Source organism: Hyperolius riggenbachi, chromosome 1 (assembly GCF_040937935.1).
Source record: "Hyperolius riggenbachi isolate aHypRig1 chromosome 1, aHypRig1.pri, whole genome shotgun sequence".
NCBI lineage: Eukaryota > Metazoa > Chordata > Amphibia > Anura > Hyperoliidae > Hyperolius > Hyperolius riggenbachi.
Genome location: NC_090646.1, coordinates 364,062,268 through 364,080,697, shown reverse-complemented (window position 1 = coordinate 364,080,697; position 18,430 = coordinate 364,062,268). Strand labels below are relative to the sequence as shown.

The window sequence follows — 18,430 nt, the reverse complement described above, 5'->3', positions numbered from 1 at the left end:
AATAGAGCCTATCTAACACTGTCCCTACAGCAACAGCTCCTCTCCCTACACTGACTACAGGCAGAGTGAAAATGGCCACCAGTATTGTGCCTTTTATGGGGGTGGTCCAGGTGGTGATCAAGACAGATTGGCCAATCCTGTCCCACCTGACTTTAGGGTGAAGGGTCAAAAAATTGCCCTATCGGAAAGTATAGGGTGGGCGCAAATGGCTGTACTGTTCACGTCTAACTTGAACTGGTGAACGGCGACTGTTTGTGAACAATTCTGCCATCACTAGTCCCTAAAATGACAATTTATGTATTGTCTTTAAAATTCTGTCACTGTCTTCTTTTTTTTTTTTTTTTTTTTTACAATTGTGTTACATGGGGGCAGGGAGGCAGAAGAATGGGTTAATGGTTAAGCTATAGGAATGAGCAAAGTATATTATTTTTTTATTGTAATATTCTTTTGGGCCACTAGATGTCCCCATGCATATTCCTGTTTGGTTAGAACACAGCTCCAGCTGCATTCCAGCAAGCAGGGAATGACAGTTACTAACATTTACAATGCAATGCAATGATGCTGTTTTTCCTTGCAACTTCCTCGCTGGTTGTGACCCCAAATTCTTTAAATGTTGGCGAAGTAAACGACTACATAAAACTGTCAAATTGATCAGACACCACAAGCATGTCTCCGACTCTCCTGGTGTTAAAATTCAGATGAAATATCCATATGTGTAAGAATGTTACAAAAATACACAGGCTTTAATAAGTTTTTTTTTCCCCACATGACTGTATGTGATAATTCAGGGATGCCAGGAGTGATAGCGAAACTACACAGCAGCAGACATAGATAATGTGATGGATGGGGTGTTTATTGGGCACACACTGCACACAAAACTGGTCAGAAAACACACTAGTTGCCACGGCTTCGAACATAAGACAAACTCAAAATCTCAGCAACACAGCAAATTAAAAAAGTCTAAAAAGTTTAAGCAGGGTTACCATTCTCTGCAGCAGAATAGAAAAAAAATTCCCATTGGAAATAAAGTTCTCAGCAGGAAACTGAATGAGCCACACATTTATAAAGTCCCTGTAGAAAGCTTAATCCACTGGAGGAAGGGAGAGAGATCAGTAGTAAGATTCAAGAACTGGAAACTAGTCTAAGGCCTTCTGAAAGTTGGATCCACATGAAGTCACTTACTCATCAAAAAAAGGCTGCCTGGTTTGAATACTGGTCTTTCTAGTTTCTCTCAGGACAAAAAACAGATAAACTCTGTGTCCTATTCTCTTCTCTCAAAGAGGAAGGTATAGGCATGGTAGAGCTGGATAGCTTCCCAGCTGAAAGCTAGAATGAGACAGAGACAGAGAGCATGGAAGAAACTTGTGCTGCTCAGGTGGAGAGGCTACTATTGTTTTCGGTGGAAGAATTCCTGCTCCACTATGGACTTGCTCTTGTAGTTTTTGCAACAAATAACAATGTCTACTCAGCACCTCAAAAACCCCAGATGAGCCATAGAAGGGAAAAAAGCCATTGAACAAATGCTTTAAAAGAGAAAAAAAATATTTCATATTAGATAAAACCCCACCAACACAGCACTATTTATCTTGGAAATGTAGGTAGACATTTATATTTGGTTTCACAATTACTTATGCTGGAAAAGAATTCTATATTTTTACAACCTTCACATTGAAGAACCCTTGCTGCAGCTGCAGATTAAAAAAAAGTTATTCATATTGAAGCCATTTGGCCGTTAAGTTGTGAAATATAATACAAAATGAAAACAATACAGAGTTCAATTAAAGAGATAAAACAATCCCCTACTGTGGAAAGCATATCTTGGAAGCCCATGGATAAACAGAGAGCATCTGTGGCTATGGAGAAAGGAATTATATGTGCACCAAGATAAATACAACATAGCATTTTAATCACATAATTATATAATTATGTTTTTAAGTTGTGGCAACTACGGAATTGCTGTTGATAATTAGCCTCAAAAAGAAGTTGAAAAAGTGTTTATGTACGACTGTTTTGTGGATTGCTGAAGTTCATAGTTGCAGGGGGTAAGCAAACAAACAGCCATCTGAATGACATACGGATACCAATCCTGCTCAGAGTAATGTCTTCTCTATTGTACAAAATATTCCTAAAGGACTACATGTTTCATGCACTAAACATTTTCAGTGCATTTAATCTGGTTTCATCTTATGTTTTTAGGCTTTTTCTAATTTTACTTTATCTCATGATCAATATTGAACAGTTATAGAAACCTTAATTTTACGCCTAATTACATGCATAAACTAATATGCACACAATTATGCATAGTTTATCTCAGTATTACCAAATTATTGGATGACTAACTTAATGAAAACCTGTAACAAGGAAAAACTCCCCTGGGAGGTACTTACCTCGGGTGGGGGAAGCCTCTGGATCCGATCGAGGCTTCCCCTGTCCTCCTGTGTCCCACAGCAGCGGCGAAAAAGCTCCAGGAACGGCGAGGATGTAAATATTTACCTTCCCAGCTCCAGCGCAGGCGCAGTATCGGCTCTCCGCTTGGAGATAGGCTGAAATAGCCAATCGCTGTCGGGCCGCTCTACTGCGCAGGCACAAGTCTCCTGCACCTGCGTAGTAGAACGGACCCGACAGAGATTGGCTATTTTCACCTATCTCCGTGTTGAAAGCCGCAACAGCACCCCTGTTGGAGCCAGGGAAGGTAAATATAGCATGCCTTGTCAGGCTTGTCGGGCACAGATTGCGGGACGCTTTGGGAGAGCCAGAGCTGGATTTCCTGCAGCTACAGGGGAGGGAGAAGCCTCATCGGGACCCTGAGGCTTCCCCCTCCTAAGGTGAGTACCCCCAGGGGAACCTTTTTTTGTTTGGCACCTGACCTGCCTAAAGCATGTGTTAGCTGAGAAAATATACTATTTACCTTGTTTACAGAGAGTAAATAAATTGAAAACCTGCGCAGGGGGTCCTTGCTAGAGGTATACCCAGGCCCGGATTTACATAATAGGAGCCTATAGGCACAGATGTCCTAGTACCTTAGATTTCGCCCTCTATGGACCTGCAAACCACTGCCTCCTCCCCCCCCCCCGAACCGCACCACAGTGTGCTGGCTGGCCCAGCTGTCACCACTCCCCTATGTCACCTGCCTGGTGTAGTTATACACAAGTGCCCCTTAGTATTAGGTAGCACGAGGTGCCCTCAGTTTTAAGTAGCAAGAGGTGCCCCTGACTGAAGAGAGATCTCATTAGTGTAATGCAGAGAGCCGAGTGAGTAAAATTAATTTACACTTTGCTTAGGACTCTATATAGTGTAGGATGGAGGTGGGCAATTGGGGAGGAAAGTGAGCTGCCTTTGCATTATCAGTCACCTGTAGGCACATGCCTACAGTGCTTTATGGTAAGTCCAGCCCGGGGTATACCAACCACCAACCCTAAGGCACAAAGGCAAATAATGACCAGAAAGAGACTTAGTGGGCGTATAAATACCTCTAGCTCTAGTTACCAATGTCCTATGCATGTTAGCAGTGGAGGTGCCTTCTAAATCTTACCTACAAAATACCATCCATAGTGCTTATGGGCCAGGCTGGGCCGAAATTACGCATTAATTACGCATCGTAATTCACTACAAATGCACCGTAAGCGTTACGTGTAAGGTTACGGTATTACGCGTAATTAATTACGCGTAGACCATAGGTTACGTTATTGCGCGTAACAAATTACGCGTAAGACAGTAAACTCCCATTGAAATTACACAGTCTGCCGTAATCGCGTAATATTACGCTCCCGTATAATATAAAAAAGCCGCCGACTTTAAGGGTTAATAGCAAAGCCCCCTTAAGAGCTAAGAGCCTCAAATTTGGAGAATATATTAAGGAGATCAGAAGGAATAAGAGGGAAATTTTTTTTTTCAAAAAGACCTTATAGTTTTTGAGAAAATCGATGTTAAAGTTTCAAAGGAAAAATATATACATTTAAAAACCCGCCGATTTTAACGGTTAATAGCAAAGCCTGCTTAAAATTTAGGAACACCAAATTCACAGGGTATATTAAGGGGATCAGTGGGAATAAGAGGAAAAAAAATGTCTTTTAAATGCGGAAAATGTTTTTTTTGCACAGGTAACAATAGTGTTTTATTTTCATAGATTCCCAAGTGGGAAGAGTTTTACTTACTTCGTTCTGAGTGTGGGAAATATAAAAAAAAAACGACGTGGGGTCCCCCCTCCCAGACCTCTTTAACCCCTTGTCCCCCATGTAGACTGGGATATCCAGAATGCGGAGCACCGGCCGCGTGGGGCTCCACACCCTGACTATACCAGCCCGCATGGTGCATGGATTGGGGGTCTCGGAAGGGGAGGGGCAGCCAAGCTTTCCCCTCCCCCTCCGAGCCCTTGTCCAATCCAAGGACAAGGGGCTCTTCTCCACCTCCGATGGGCGGTGGAGGTGGAGGCCGCGATTTCCTGGGGGGGGTTCATGGTGGCATCTGGGAGTCCCCTTTAAAAAGGGGTCCCCCAGATGCCCACCCCCCCCTCCCAGGAGAAATGAGTATAGAGGTACTTGTCTGATTTGAAGGAACCCCATTGGTCTGCTAAGGACCAATGGGGCTCCTTGGAGTCCAAATACAAAGATGCTTTAGAGAGCTCTGAGCTATATAGCTCAGAGCTCTGTCGGGTGAAGGACGCTAAGTCCCGCCGGCTCTCGCTGCCCTCCCCGCCTCTCCCACATGTCACCTATATACATGCTGGCACCCATGGGTGCCAGCATGTATATGGGTGACAGGTGTGGGCGGAGTGGACGGTGGGAGCCGGCGGGGACTTAGCGTGTATGCGGCGGCCGGCGGGTGAGCGGCGAGTGACGTCGGGTGCGGTGGAGTTACAAAGTAACAAAGTTGTTACATTGTAACAACTTTGTTACATTGCAACTGATTAGTATATTTCCGAGGATATTACGTGGGACAGGTAAGTATTAATGGTTAATTAAGAATATTAAAGGACTTTTTTCGTGGTTATGTTTTTTGTTCAATTAAAATACTTTTTCTATGTGTTTGTGTGTTTATTAACTTTTAAGTCTTAAAGGAAATGGGTAAGGGGTACAAGTACCTCTATACTCATTTCTCCTGGAAGGGGGGGTGGGCATCTGGGGGACCCCTTTTTAAAGGGGACTCCCAGATGCCACCATGAACCCCCCCCCCCAGGAAATCGCGGCCTCCACCTCCACCGCCCATCGGAGGTGGAGAAGAGCCCCTTGTCCTTGGATTGGACAAGGGCTCGGAGGGGGAGGGGAAAGCTTGGCTGCCCCTCCCCTTCCGAGACCCCCCAATCCATGGACCATGCGGGCTGGTATAGTCAGGGTGCGGAGCCCCACGCGGCCGGTGCTCCGCATTCTGGCTATCCCAGTCTGCATGGGGGACAAGGGGTTAAAGAGGTCTGGGAGGGGGGACCCCACGTCGCTTTTTTAAAATATTTCCCACACTCAGAACGAAGTAAGTAAAACTCTTCCCACTTGGGGGAATCTATGAAAATAAAACACTATTGTTACCTGTGCAAAAAAAACGGACATTTTCCGCATTTAAAAGACATTTTTGCCCTTGAAACTTAAAAATCGATTTTCTCCAAAACTATAAGGTCTTTTTGAAAAAAATGTGTTTCCTCTTATTCCCACTGATCCCCTTAATATACCCTGTGAATTTGGTGTTCCTAAATTTTAAGCAGGCTTTGCTATTAACCGTTAAAGTCGGCGGGTTTTTAAATGTATATATTTTTCCTTTGAAACTTTAACATCGATTTTCTCAAAAACTATAAGGTCTTTTTGAAAAAAAAAATGTCCTCTTATTCCTTCTGATCTCCTTAATATATTCTCCAAATTTGAGGCTCTTAGCTCTTAAGGGGGCTTTGCTATTAACCCTTAAAGTCGGCGGCTACCTAACATTGATCCATGCGTCAACTTTTCCGCTTGGCAGCATGACCGCATTAATTGCTAGTAGGAATTTACGCGTAAGCCAATAACGTAACAACCCGAATTACGGTATTCTTACGCGTAATTGCGTAAGGGCTATGCGTAATTACAGACATGTACCGTAAATGAATGTCTACGCCGTAAGCGTAATTCCGTAATGCGTAATAGCGTAAAATTACGCGTAATGATCCGTAAGCGTAGTTTTTTCCATTACGCCCAGCACTGCTTATGGGAATAAAAAATCTTTGGACACCACCTTGGTCAGTGAGGGTGACAGATAAGCAAGGATTACAGTGATCTGTATTTGTTTTGACAATGAAGTAATCAAATATGTGATTCCACCCTGAAAATGAATGTACTTTTAGCAGAACCTTGCCATAAGTCTCTCCACATCTAGAAAGCTTATACTCTGTGGCTGCTAAGTTTTCTGGTTCAGGTAACCACACTAGATAAAGAATGATGGCATTGCACCAGTTGGCATGTGTCATTAAACCCATGTTTAAAAGGTGAAGATAGTATTATTGAGTAAATATTAGAAAACATGAGACACATATCAAGGGACACTATCATGAAAAACTGTAAAAATGTAAAATACCTGTGTACATTTACATATACCATATCTAGTCCTGACTCGACCTTTGTAGAGGGAACAATTCTCCAATCTTTATCTTTTATTCATAATGCAGTGACACAGCTGACGAAGGGTGTGTGGTCCGAAACATTGTGCCGGACCAGTATGCTGTTTCACTGCCTTATGAATAAAAGATATTGATTGGAGAATTGTTCCCACTACAAGGGTCGAGTCCGGACTGGATCTGTTGCAAATACGTTTGGAGGTTTGATGGACCTCCACCATTGTCTGTGACTCCCCACATTAATTGCTTTACATCTGAGGCCCATGGATCCACCTTATATTTGTTTAAACACATATATATATATGACATACATTTCTCCCAGAGTAAAATGCAATTAAAATGTATTTTTCCTGAACTGACCAACCACTCAATGAGTGCTTTTGAAAATAAGGAGAAAATGTCACATTTTTACTACCTACTGTAAGTGACAGCAACATAGGAAAAGAGAAATGTATAATGCATTTTACTCTGGGACAAATCTACTTAGATGCGCAAATTTCAAATTTTAAATGTTTTTTAAATTACTCTAGCGTTTTTTAAGCGATTTTCATAGATGCCTTTAGCAGCACAAAAGAGCATTTTTTTACATTTTTGGGGACTATTCTGTAATGGTGAACAGCACAATATACAGTTGAAATTCAGTTTTTAGGTGGTACATCATTTGGTAGTTAAAATATCAGATAGCTAATTGACAGTATTTCGCATAGACAGGTCTTAAAGGTAACTGAGCTCCACTGCAATTTTTTGTTTTTTAAATGAACCTTCCCATAAGGGAGATTCTTAACTGAGTGTGTCGCTGAGGACAGGGGTTGGGGAGAGCATTATTACTTACCTATGAGGTGCTCTTCCTCTGGTCCCCCTGTCCATTTGGGATGCGCCATCTTGCCTAATGTCACTGGATCATGATGGGACTAATTGTAAAGCAACTTTACTATGCACCCTATCCCTGCAACAACTACCACAGCAGTCCCCTTCTCTTTGCAATTTTTTCTTAGCCTATCAGTCCTGGCAATGTAGAAGTAACAAAATAGGACAAAGCAGTGGCATAGCTAAGGAGCTATGGGCCCAGGCTGTCAGTGGCGTAGCAATAGGGGTTGCAGAGGTACCAACTGCATCGGGGCCCTTGGGCTAAAGGGGACCCATGGGGCCCACTGTCAACCACAGTATTACCTCTTTGTTGGTCCTGTGCTTGTAATAATCCCTTCTATATATGCTTTGAATAATAGTCATCATTAACACACTGTTCCCCATCCCCTTCTTGCACCTCTGACACCTTGGTTGGTTTTGGTGCACTGTATCAATTATGTATAGAGTGCTTGGGGGGGGGGGGGGCAATGCAAAACTTGCACTGGGGCCCACAGCTTCTTAGCTACTCCACTGGGCCCTGGTGCAAGTTTTGCATTGAGACCCCTGACACTCTATACATAACAATTGATATGGCGCACCAAAACCTGCCAAGGACAACCACAGCATCAGAGGTGCAAGAAGGGGATGGGGAACAGCTTGTTAATGATTACTACCATTGAAAGCATCTATATAAATAATTATTGCAGCACAGGACCGCTAAAGAGCTAATACTGCAGTTGCGGGAGGGCCCTACAGGGCCCTTCTGGCCCAAGGGCCCCAGTGTGGTCGAGACCTCTGCAACCCATATAGCTACACCACTGGGACAAAGATAAGTAGGTTGTAGACAACCTAGAACAAGAGAAGGAAGGAGAGGGGGGCTACTCAAGAAAAATTCCTTTCATCACCATCATTAGCCACTGCCCGCAGTTAGAAAGAGCAGGCAAAGGATAACTCTCTCACAGCTCCGTGACTCATGGCAGCCAAGCAGGAAACAGCAATTTGGCCACTAGCAGGGAAAGTCAACAAAAGGATTGAAAGCTTTTCAGTGACAAGGCCTTGCATCAGGTATAACAGGCAGCATTTCTCAGCAATGGTTAATGGATATGTCAGCACCAGATCTGACATCTGCCACCTTCAAAGTAAAGGGCTACTAGACTACTTGGTGCCCATGGTTGTCCAGTGGTTGACCAGTGATAAATTTTGCTCTAGAGGTGTTTCCTGTTATGTTGAGAGTGTGTTATTGGAAAGTGTCAATGCAGCTGGGGGTCTGTAACTTATAGACTCATTGGCCTTCCCACAGCCAAAGTAGACTGGCTGAGTTTTATGAAAAAGAGCTTGGATCTTAGTAGACTTCGACAGTTCTCTCACAGAGTCCACTGATTAACTGCAACATAATGCTAGACATCAATTACAATTACAAAAATGAGGACCCCTCCCACTGTCTCTCTGCATTGGCTTTATGGCCTACCTTATTTAACCACTTAACATCTCAGTCGTTTTCAGCTTATGCATCCGAGCAATGTTCACCTCCCATTCATTAGCCTATAACTTTATCACTACTTATCACAATGAACTGATCTATATCTTGTTTTTTCCGCCACCAATTAGGCTTTCTTTGGGGGGTACATTTTGCTAAGAGCCACTTTACTGTAAATGCATTTTAACAGGAAGAATAAGAAAAAAAATGAAAAAATTCATTATTTGTCAGTTTTCGGCCATTATTTAAAATAATACATGCCTCCATAATTAAAACCCACGTATTGCTATTGCCCATTTGTCACGGTTATTTCACCATTTAAATTATGTCCCTATCACAATGTATCGCGACAATATTTTATTTGGAAATAAAAGAGCATTTTTTCCGTTTTGCATACATCACTATTTACAAGCTTATAAAAAAAAATAGAGAGAAATATTTCATCTTTACATAAATATTTAAAAAGTTTAGACCCTTAGGTAAATATTTATGTTTTTTTTTTTTTTTATAGTAATGTTTTTTTTGTTTTTTTTTATTAAACATTTTATGTGGGCATTTTTGGGAGGGTGGGATATAAAAGTGTTTTATTTGGGGAAATATTGGTGTATTGTAATGTTTTTGGGAATTTACTTGTAGTTTTACTTTTTGGCCACAAGATGGCAATCTCGATTTTTTTTACATGACGTCACTCTAAGCGTACAATGTACGCTTAGAGGGACACAGCTTCAGAAAGAGCGAAGCTTCCGAGAGAAGCTGTCGCTTTTTCAGCGGGGGAGAGGAATCAATGATCAGGCTCCATAGCCCGATAAATTGATTCCGTGGCTACCGACTCCGTGGCCGGGAGTGCGCGTGCACGCGCGCGATCGGCCGCGGGAGCGCGCGGGAGCGCGCCTGTCCTCCTTGACGTTTTTATACGTCAAGGAGGACAAAGTGGTTAATCTTGCAACCACAAAGTCCCCTCTAACTGCCTTCTGCCTCTACTCTGTGCCCTTTCTAATTTATTCTTGCAATTGTGAGGACCCCCCTCCTCCAGTCCCTCAACCCCTGATCTGTGCTAAACAGAGCCTTCTGCCTCTGCTCAGAAGCCTATATAATTTATTTGCCTGAAACATGCAAACTTTCTAACCTTTGTGCTTGTGGATTATTTAAAAACTTTATTGGATTTTAATTACTTTCATCCAGGTTTGGGTGAGTTTCAGAGCTGTCTTTCTCATTACGCCTGTACTTTGTTCAATACATTATTTTAACCACTCAGTTATGTGTTAGCCTTCATTTGAGCCACTTCAGGTCAAAAGACCAAATTTTAAAATAGAAATTTTAACTTCAGAAGTTGTGATCGACATAGTAAAGATAACAATTGGGCACTTTACTTACCAAAATATTTGATGTTTATAAATTAACTTTAAAACAAATTAATTAAGGGAGAAGCAGTCATTTTTAAAGAAAGTAGGCAGAGTGTATATTTAAATCATTTAAAATGGCTCTGAGGCTTTTTTTCTTATTAATTTCAGCAAAAAATGAAGCAAAGCCAGCAAAATATAATTTGTATCTTATTTCAAACTAAAAACGCAGTTTTACGGCAGAAATGATTTTGCATGTCCTTCACTAATTATAGCTATTGAATAAGTAATTTTAATTAGGAATGGATCTCCAGTGTTTGCTTTCTGCTGAGCGCCATCCATATTATCTAATAAAGCAATTGAGGGGGGGTTCACATTCTGGGCTTGTTGATTCAGAGACACTTTAATTTGATCAACAGCAATAACACAAAACATGAACTATCCTGCAGGACATAAAATATGCATCCACACCAGCAGAGGAGCAAAGCAAGGGCTCCTATTCACCAGTGGCAATAAGGTTATGATTTGAATTTAACATGAATTTGTCTTCAAATTATATAATTCGCATTCGATATGCATGTCATTTTTGCAAGTTATATTCCAATGTAGAATTTCATATGACTGTTTCGTTTGAACACATGCATATTAGATGTACATTTCTCTTAGAGTAGAATGATAAATGACTTATGATACATTACTTTTTTTCTATGTTGCTGTCTCTTTCAATAAGTTGCCCATCTACTTAGGGATTCTCAGATTTTCTTTTATTCTTAAAAAAGCACTCACAGGCAAAAATCTGCAAAGATGCAGTTTTGCCCACCTATTTGCTTGCCACACAACTTTGGCTGTTGGACTGAGCAACTGCCATTCAGTTAGGCTTGGCTCACAGATTAAAGGTGACCAGCCCTGTCTTGTCAGTTTTTGACAGTTGGCATCAGTTGTGTATGTGTGTCTATGGCTGCAGTCACACACAAAAGGTGTACATTTCCTGTCCTGTCAGATTTGTATGTGTTTTTAAGGGTTTGTTCACACATAAAAAGTATACATTTCTGGTCCAGTCAGGTAAAACAGATAGAAAACTGATGCAAAACTGACAGGACACGACAGGACTGGACTGGATCGAAAATGTGTGAACCAAGGCAAGGGAACACACTTGCCTTTTCCCATTACCTAACTTGAAAAATGCATATGATTCTGCTAAGTGTGTTCCCTGCCTTAGTGCTTTTGAAAATAAAGAAAATCCTGAAATTACCCCTTGATGCTATGGATTAGTCCAAAACCTGTCAATGCTGTCAGAATACTACTACTTAATGTAAGTGACCGTGACATAGGAAAAAAAAGTATACACATGGATTTTAAATGTTACAAATTTGGGGGATAGAGGTCTTTTAGTAGTGTTGAGCACAAGAATGTTAAGCCCATATGCGAGTAACTTTTTCTTATTGATAACTTATTAATAAAATACCTTTTTAGCCACCAACAAGAAAGAAAATGTTTAGAATAATCTTGGCAGTACTTTTTTTACCTACTTTTTTGGTACTTTTTCAATATTGGAGTGATGAAAACTTATTTTAAACAGAAGATGAAAAATTATCTACTAATAGAAAACAGGAGCATGCCATTTAAATAAGGGTCCCAGACTGACTGATGACCTTTGGTCAACACATGGGCCAAAAGATAATTTTATGGGTTTGTAAAATTGTATTATTTATTAGAAGGTATTGCTTTGAATTCATTTATATTTTAATGATACGTATAATGATAATACGTTTTTGGGTATGCTACTATGTCTGTTGGGGGAGGAAGTATGAGAGGGGAGTGGATAGCCATAGGTGCACTTCCAGTATTAGGAAAACATATATGTCTCCCAGTATTAGGTATCCAGAAGTGCCACCAGTATTTGGTCACCAGAAATGCCCATTAGGTAGCCAGAGATGCTCCCCAGTATTAGGTAGCCAGAGGTGCCCCACTGTATTAGGTAGCCAGAGATGTTCCCCAGTATTAGGTAGCCAGAGGTGCCACTCTGTATTAGGTAGCCAGAGATGTTCCCCAGTATTAGGTAGCCGGTGGTGCCCCACTGTATTAGGTAGCCACTAGCCAGAGGTATCTCCAATGCAGAGTGGCAAGTGGAGAAGTAGCTTACATGACTGCACTCCAGCCACACAATCTCACTTCATCCTCCTCAGAGTTCTCGCCTGTCTATATGGCTCTAAGAGCATCTCTCATCATGGAACCCACTGGTAAATGCTGGCAAGGTATATGATGAGAGATGTTGCTGAAGCTATGGAGATTAGGACACTGAAGAAGGAGTGATGGAGATACATTGCTGGAGAGAAGGGATAGGTGGGTTACATCTCTGTATGAAGAAAATGTGCAGCACCCCAGGAAAATGCTTATGGTGTGGCAGGGTGCTGCAGCATCTACTTTTAGAATTTCTGGATTGTGGTGTTTTCAGGGAAAAATAAATGTATAGCTACCACTAAATGGCAGGGCTCCCTCTCCATCCAGAATGAGCAGCAGGTTGTGTACTGTAATGTCATGCTGCAGCTGCTTTGATTGTACCTTGGATGGAGAGGGGATGTTCACCTGATGAAGGAGGCATTTCCTGAAATGCATAATTATGCTGATCTCTCCCTTGCGGGTTGGTACAGAGTGACTTGCATCCTGGTACCTACCTGACTGGCTGAGGGAGAGCAGCACAGTTCGGAGTGTGCCCCCAGCCAAGAACAACTTGGTTCAGTAGTTGGCAATTTAATATAAGTTTGCTGCAAAGTTCTTGTTTGGGTACTTTAGCAGGGTTTTAGGTGTGGATAAGTTAGCTTTTTGTTTGTTTGTTTGTTTGTTTGTTTTTCAGTCAAAATCACCCCTCTCAAAGCACCTGCCCTGAGCTGCCTTGGGATTTCCTAATTTACTAGCAACAGCTGTACATTTGAATTTCATGTAATCTGTTTTTGTTGGCTGGTGTCCCTTGAACCCTTGCAAAAACACGTTGATTTGATGACCCTCTCAAATTTGAAATTATTGAGCAAAGGAAAAGGTTTTCCCTCTTGAAGATAAATGTAAAGATTTCCATGTAGCACCCCAGCATTACTTATCTTTAATTTCTTGTACCCGAGAAAAATAAAGCATGCAGTGTAAACACATATTACTGAATCTCTGAACTGGGGCTATTTTGCTAATTGGGCATTTTGTGATCTGATGATTGCATTAACCCCCTTGCCGGTCCAATTCCTGCGGCAAGGGGGCAGCACAGCACTTTTTATTTTATTTTATTCTTTTAAAATCATGTAGCGAGCCCAGGGCTCGCTACATGATAGCCACTGAGCAGCGGCATCCCCCCACCCACTCCGATCGCCTCCGGCAATCAGAGTAAGCAGGAAATCCCATTCAGAACGGGATTTCCTGCTGGGCTTCCTAGGTCGCCATGGCGACGAAGCGGGATGATGTCACCAACGTCATGGACGTCAGGACGTCAGAGGGAATCCCGATCCACCCCTCAGTGCTGCCTGGCACTGATTGGCCAGGCTGCCCAAGGGGTCGGGGGGCGGCGCGGCGGGAAGCGGCGGATCGGTGACAAGTGGCAGCGATCGGATGTTACAAGCAGCTAGCAAAGTGCTAGCTGCATGTAACAAAAAAAAAATTATGCAAATCGGCCCAGCAGGGCCTGAGAAATCCTCCTGCGCAGGCTACCCAGAGCTGAGCTCGGGATAACCGGCAAGGAGGTTAAAATCACTAAACTCAGTTTACTAATATAAACCACGCGGGGATGTTTCCAGTAGTGGTGCAATGCGACTGATCACAATTTTCATGCCTGACGCATTTTTAATGCAAGTGGCCACCTATATAAAGTATAGGAGTGAAGGATAATCGCCCCACTGTGTGTTTTTTACAGTGATTCAAAATATTTAAATTTTTTATTATAATTTTTTTTGCAAATACATCACAATTGTGCTGTACAACTGACGGATCATAGCAGAATTGCGGGAAAATTGCAGAAATAGAAAATTGTAGAAATGTGATCGCATGCAAACACGATCCCAATTGCAATCACGTTTCTTAGTTGGAAACAGCCCTTAAAGTGATTGTCTTAGTCAAGAACAGTCTGCAATTCTTTTGCTTCTGTTGTGGCTGCATAAATATTTTATAAAGTGTTAGCGAGCTGAGCAACTATAAAATGCAATTGTGTAATAATAACATTTTAACTGGTGTTGTTTTCGTCTGTTAAAAGTTAATCTGATGATTAGTTAGGAAATAATTATGCAAATGAAAGTGAGGCCTTTCACAGAGAGGGCTCTTCTTGTCATGAGTTTGAAATGTTCCTTGTTTTAGCAAAATCTCTTAATTTGCAGCGAGATTTGGAAGTTTTTAGTGTTCTCTTCCTGGAATGGAATTCAAGCAGGCTATACGATAGATGGAAAACAATGAGGGTATATGAGGACAGGTCAGATATGCACTGCAGTAGCACAGCCATAAGGGATTAATGCAGACATGATTTGTGTTTACCATCTTTCTTGATCATTAGCTTGCTGCAAGTTAAACCGTATGCTCCGTATATACAGATTAAAAAAGTATGAGCTTTAGGGCACAGTAGCAATGCCTTCTGGGGTCAGCTGTCTATTTTTAAAAGACATACTAGGAGTACCACTGCTTCCCCCCAAAATGACGCTGTTGAAGGATGATGTCCCAGGTATGCAGAAATGAGAATAATAATTCCTTTTTTTGTATAGTGCTTTTCTCCTGTGTGACTCAAAGCGCTTGCGAGGCAGTCACTAGAGTGCACTCAGTAGGCAGTAGCAGTAGGGAGTTCTTTGCCCAAAGAACTCCTTACTGAATAGGTGCTGACTTACTGAACAGGCAGAGCCAAGATTCAAACCCAGGTCTCCTGTGTCTGAGGCAGAGCCCTTAACAATTACACTATCCAGCCACCAAATGATGATGCCCTTATAACAGGTTTACTGCTTTTGGTACCAAGTTTAAAGGAGTACTTAAGTCAGCTAAAAAAAAAATCACTTTTACTCACCCGGGGCTCCGCTCAGCCCCCTGCAGCTGAACGGTGACCTCGCCGTGTCCCTCTGATGCGCCTGGACTCGCCGGCGGCCACTTCCGGTTTGGCCGTCACCGGCCGACAGGCTGGAAACGCGGATCATTAGCCGCGTTCCCGGCCGCAATAGCGCCCTCTATAATGCTATTGCGGCCGGGAACGCGGGTAATCAGCTGCGTTCCCAGCCTGTCGGCTGGTGACGGCCAAACCGGAAGTGGCCGCTGGCGAGTCCAGGCACATCAGAGGGACACGGCGACGGCACCGTTCAGCTGCAGGGGGCTGAAAGACAAAACAGTTCACTGCATAAATCAACTTGCCTACTGCAAATCTAGCAATGTATATACTAAACTCAAATGTTCTTCTTTCCATTAAGGGCTCTTTCAAAAGGGCAGCTGCACCTGCGAGCTCCTCTCAAGCACTGGCTGGGGGCTAGTTAGCGCTCGCTACTGGTGGACGACAGCCCCCGCCCCCCCTTTAAGACCATATGCTGTGGTTTTCTGCCACAGAGTTACATCACCCCGGCATGTCAAGTACTGTAACTGGTGTTACAACCACTGCCATATGCATGTGTTTCACTTGCACCCAAATGGAGCTCATGAACGGCAGACGAGATGCTAAACTGCAACAAGTGCACAGTTCACTCATCTGTCTGAAAGAGACCGAAGTGTACAACAACCCCAAAAACTGTCCTCAAGTACCACCAAGAATACATGTTTTGCAGGTAACTGAACATTTTCACAGGTCAAAAATTAATTAATTGAGAGGTATTGTTAGGAGAGGGAGGGTTAGTATGAAAGAAAAGTTAGGAGAGGCAATAATAGAATATAAGCAAAATTACCAATATACTATTATCAGAAATATCCTGCGCTTAATAGTAGAATATCAGCATTACTGCCGATATTCTTGTAATGGCTTCACCTTGCGCAGGGGCATAAGAATCCCACCTGCAAGAGATGCAGGGCAGGGGGGCCCATGGGGGGAGAAGTCACGGGTAGGCCATGGGGGAGAAGTTTATTTTCCCTGTCCTGAGAGACTGACAACTAAGGGCACCTATTGAAAAAGCTTTCTGCTCTCTGTACAGTTGTTCTAATGACTGGGTCTGCTCAGCCACTGATAAGGAATCATACAAAGTTTTGTAGACAAAGATTTGTAGACAGTTCCTATTCAGTGAGCCACAGGTGGGCCAGTGGGGGGAGAAGTTCATTTTCCCCATCCTGAGAGACTGACAACTAAGGGTGGGGAGAGAAAAGGCTTTCGTCTGCTCAGCCACTGATAAGGAATCATACAGAGTTTTGTAGACAAAGATTTGTAGAAATTTCCTATTCAGTGAGCCACAGGTGGGTCCGTGGGGGAGAAGTTTATTTTCCCCATTGTGAGAGACTGACAACTAAGGGTGAGGAGAGATAAAGCTTTTGCCTGCTCAGCCACTGATAAGGAATCATACAGATTTTGTAGACAAAGATTTGTAGACAGTTCCTATTCAGTGAGAAACAGGTGGGACCGTGGGGGAGAAGTTTATTTTCCCCATCCCGAGAGACTGACAACTAAGGGTGGGGAGAGAAAAAGCTTTCGCCTGCTCAGCCACTGATAAGGAATCATACAGAGTTTTGTAGACAAAGATTTGTAGAAAGTTCCTATTCAGTGAGCCACAGGTGGGCCCGTGGGGGAGAAGATTATTTTCCCCATTGTGAGAGACTGACAACTAAGGGTGAGAAGAGATAAAGCTTTCTGCTCTCTGCACAGTTGTTCTAATGACTGCGCCTGCTCAGTCACTGATAAGGAATCATACAGAGTTTTGCAAAAAAAAGGATTTGTAGACAGTCCCTATTCAGTGTGCAGCAGGGTCCAGCACCCTGCCCCAGCCTCTCCGCCACCTCCCCAAGTGCTGTGTAGTACTGTAGTGATGCTGGAGACTACAGAGATCATTCTTCTCCATCAGAGGAAGACAGAGTGAGTATAATAAGAAGCTAAGACTGTCAGTTTTCTGCATGTGTTTTTCCATATGTGTTATTTGTACACCATATGTAGTCTGTATGTGTGAAAACATGTATGTTTTATTATTATTATTATTATTATTGATTTATAAAGCGCCAACATATTCCGTGGCGCTGTACAAAGTAAGAAACAAACATGGGGTACATAATACAGACAATGGTGTACACTAATATACAAGATACATAATTAGTGACAAAATACAAAAAATGATACAAAATACAGAATACAAAATACAGAAGTGGTAATGACAGTGATAAAAATAACATGATGAATAAAATGTATAATGATTTCCAAGACACAAAAGGGGAGAGAGCCCTGCCCTTGCGAGCTTACAATCTAAAGGGAATTGGGGGAAACAAGAGGAGGGGTAGTATACGATAAAATATATAAAGGCAGTGTGTTTTAGGATACCTAGTAGGAGTGCTGTTTGGTCTTAGGACAAAGGGAAGTGGCCTAAGGTAGCGCATATGCTTTTCGGAATAAATGAGTTTTTAGAGAGCGTTTAAAAGTAACAAAGGTTGGCGAGTGACGGATGTTTTGTGGGAGGGGATTCCTGAGAAGGGGTGAAGCGCGTGCAAAATCTTGTAAGTGTGAATGTGAGGAGGTGATTCTTGAGGAGGACAACAGAAGATCGTGTGCAGATCTGAGACTGCGATTGGGTTTGTATCTGGAAATTAGTGAGGATATGTCCCGGGGAGAGAGATTGTGGAGAGCTTTGTAGATTAGGGTTAGGAGTTTGAACTGGATCCTCTGGTTAATTGGCAGCCAGTGAAGAGCTTGACAAAGAGGGTCGGCAGAGGAAGATCGAGAAGAAAGATGAATGAGACAAGCAGCTGAGTTCAGTACCGACTGGAGCGGGCCAGTTTGTTAGAAGGTAGTCCACAAAGTAGTACGTTGCAGTAGTCCAGACGAGAAATTATAAGAGCATGTATTAACATTTTGGTTGTGTCTTGAGTGAGAAAGGGACGGATGCGAGATATATTTTTGAGTTGGAGATGGCAGGAGCTGGTTATGGAGTTAAGATGAGGAATAAAAGAGAGAGAAGAGTCGAATATTACCCCCAAGCACCGTGAGTACAGAAGCTAATGTACTTAATAATGTAATTAATAATAATAATGTAATTGATAGAGAAAATGCATGCAATGCTTCACTGCTGTCTG

General features: G+C 42.5%; 1 long non-coding RNA gene across 1 annotated transcript in view; it reads right to left on the bottom strand.

Moving 5' to 3' along the window:
- LOC137551071 (uncharacterized) overlaps window positions 1-11,000 on the bottom strand; it is a 61,281-nt gene extending 50,281 nt beyond the window's left edge. Inside the window, exon 1 of the long non-coding RNA XR_011026988.1 lies at window positions 10,933-11,000. This is a non-coding gene — a long non-coding RNA (uncharacterized lncRNA). The remainder of the gene's footprint in view (window positions 1-10,932) is intronic.
- Between the last annotated feature and the right edge of the window lie 7,430 nt (window positions 11,001-18,430).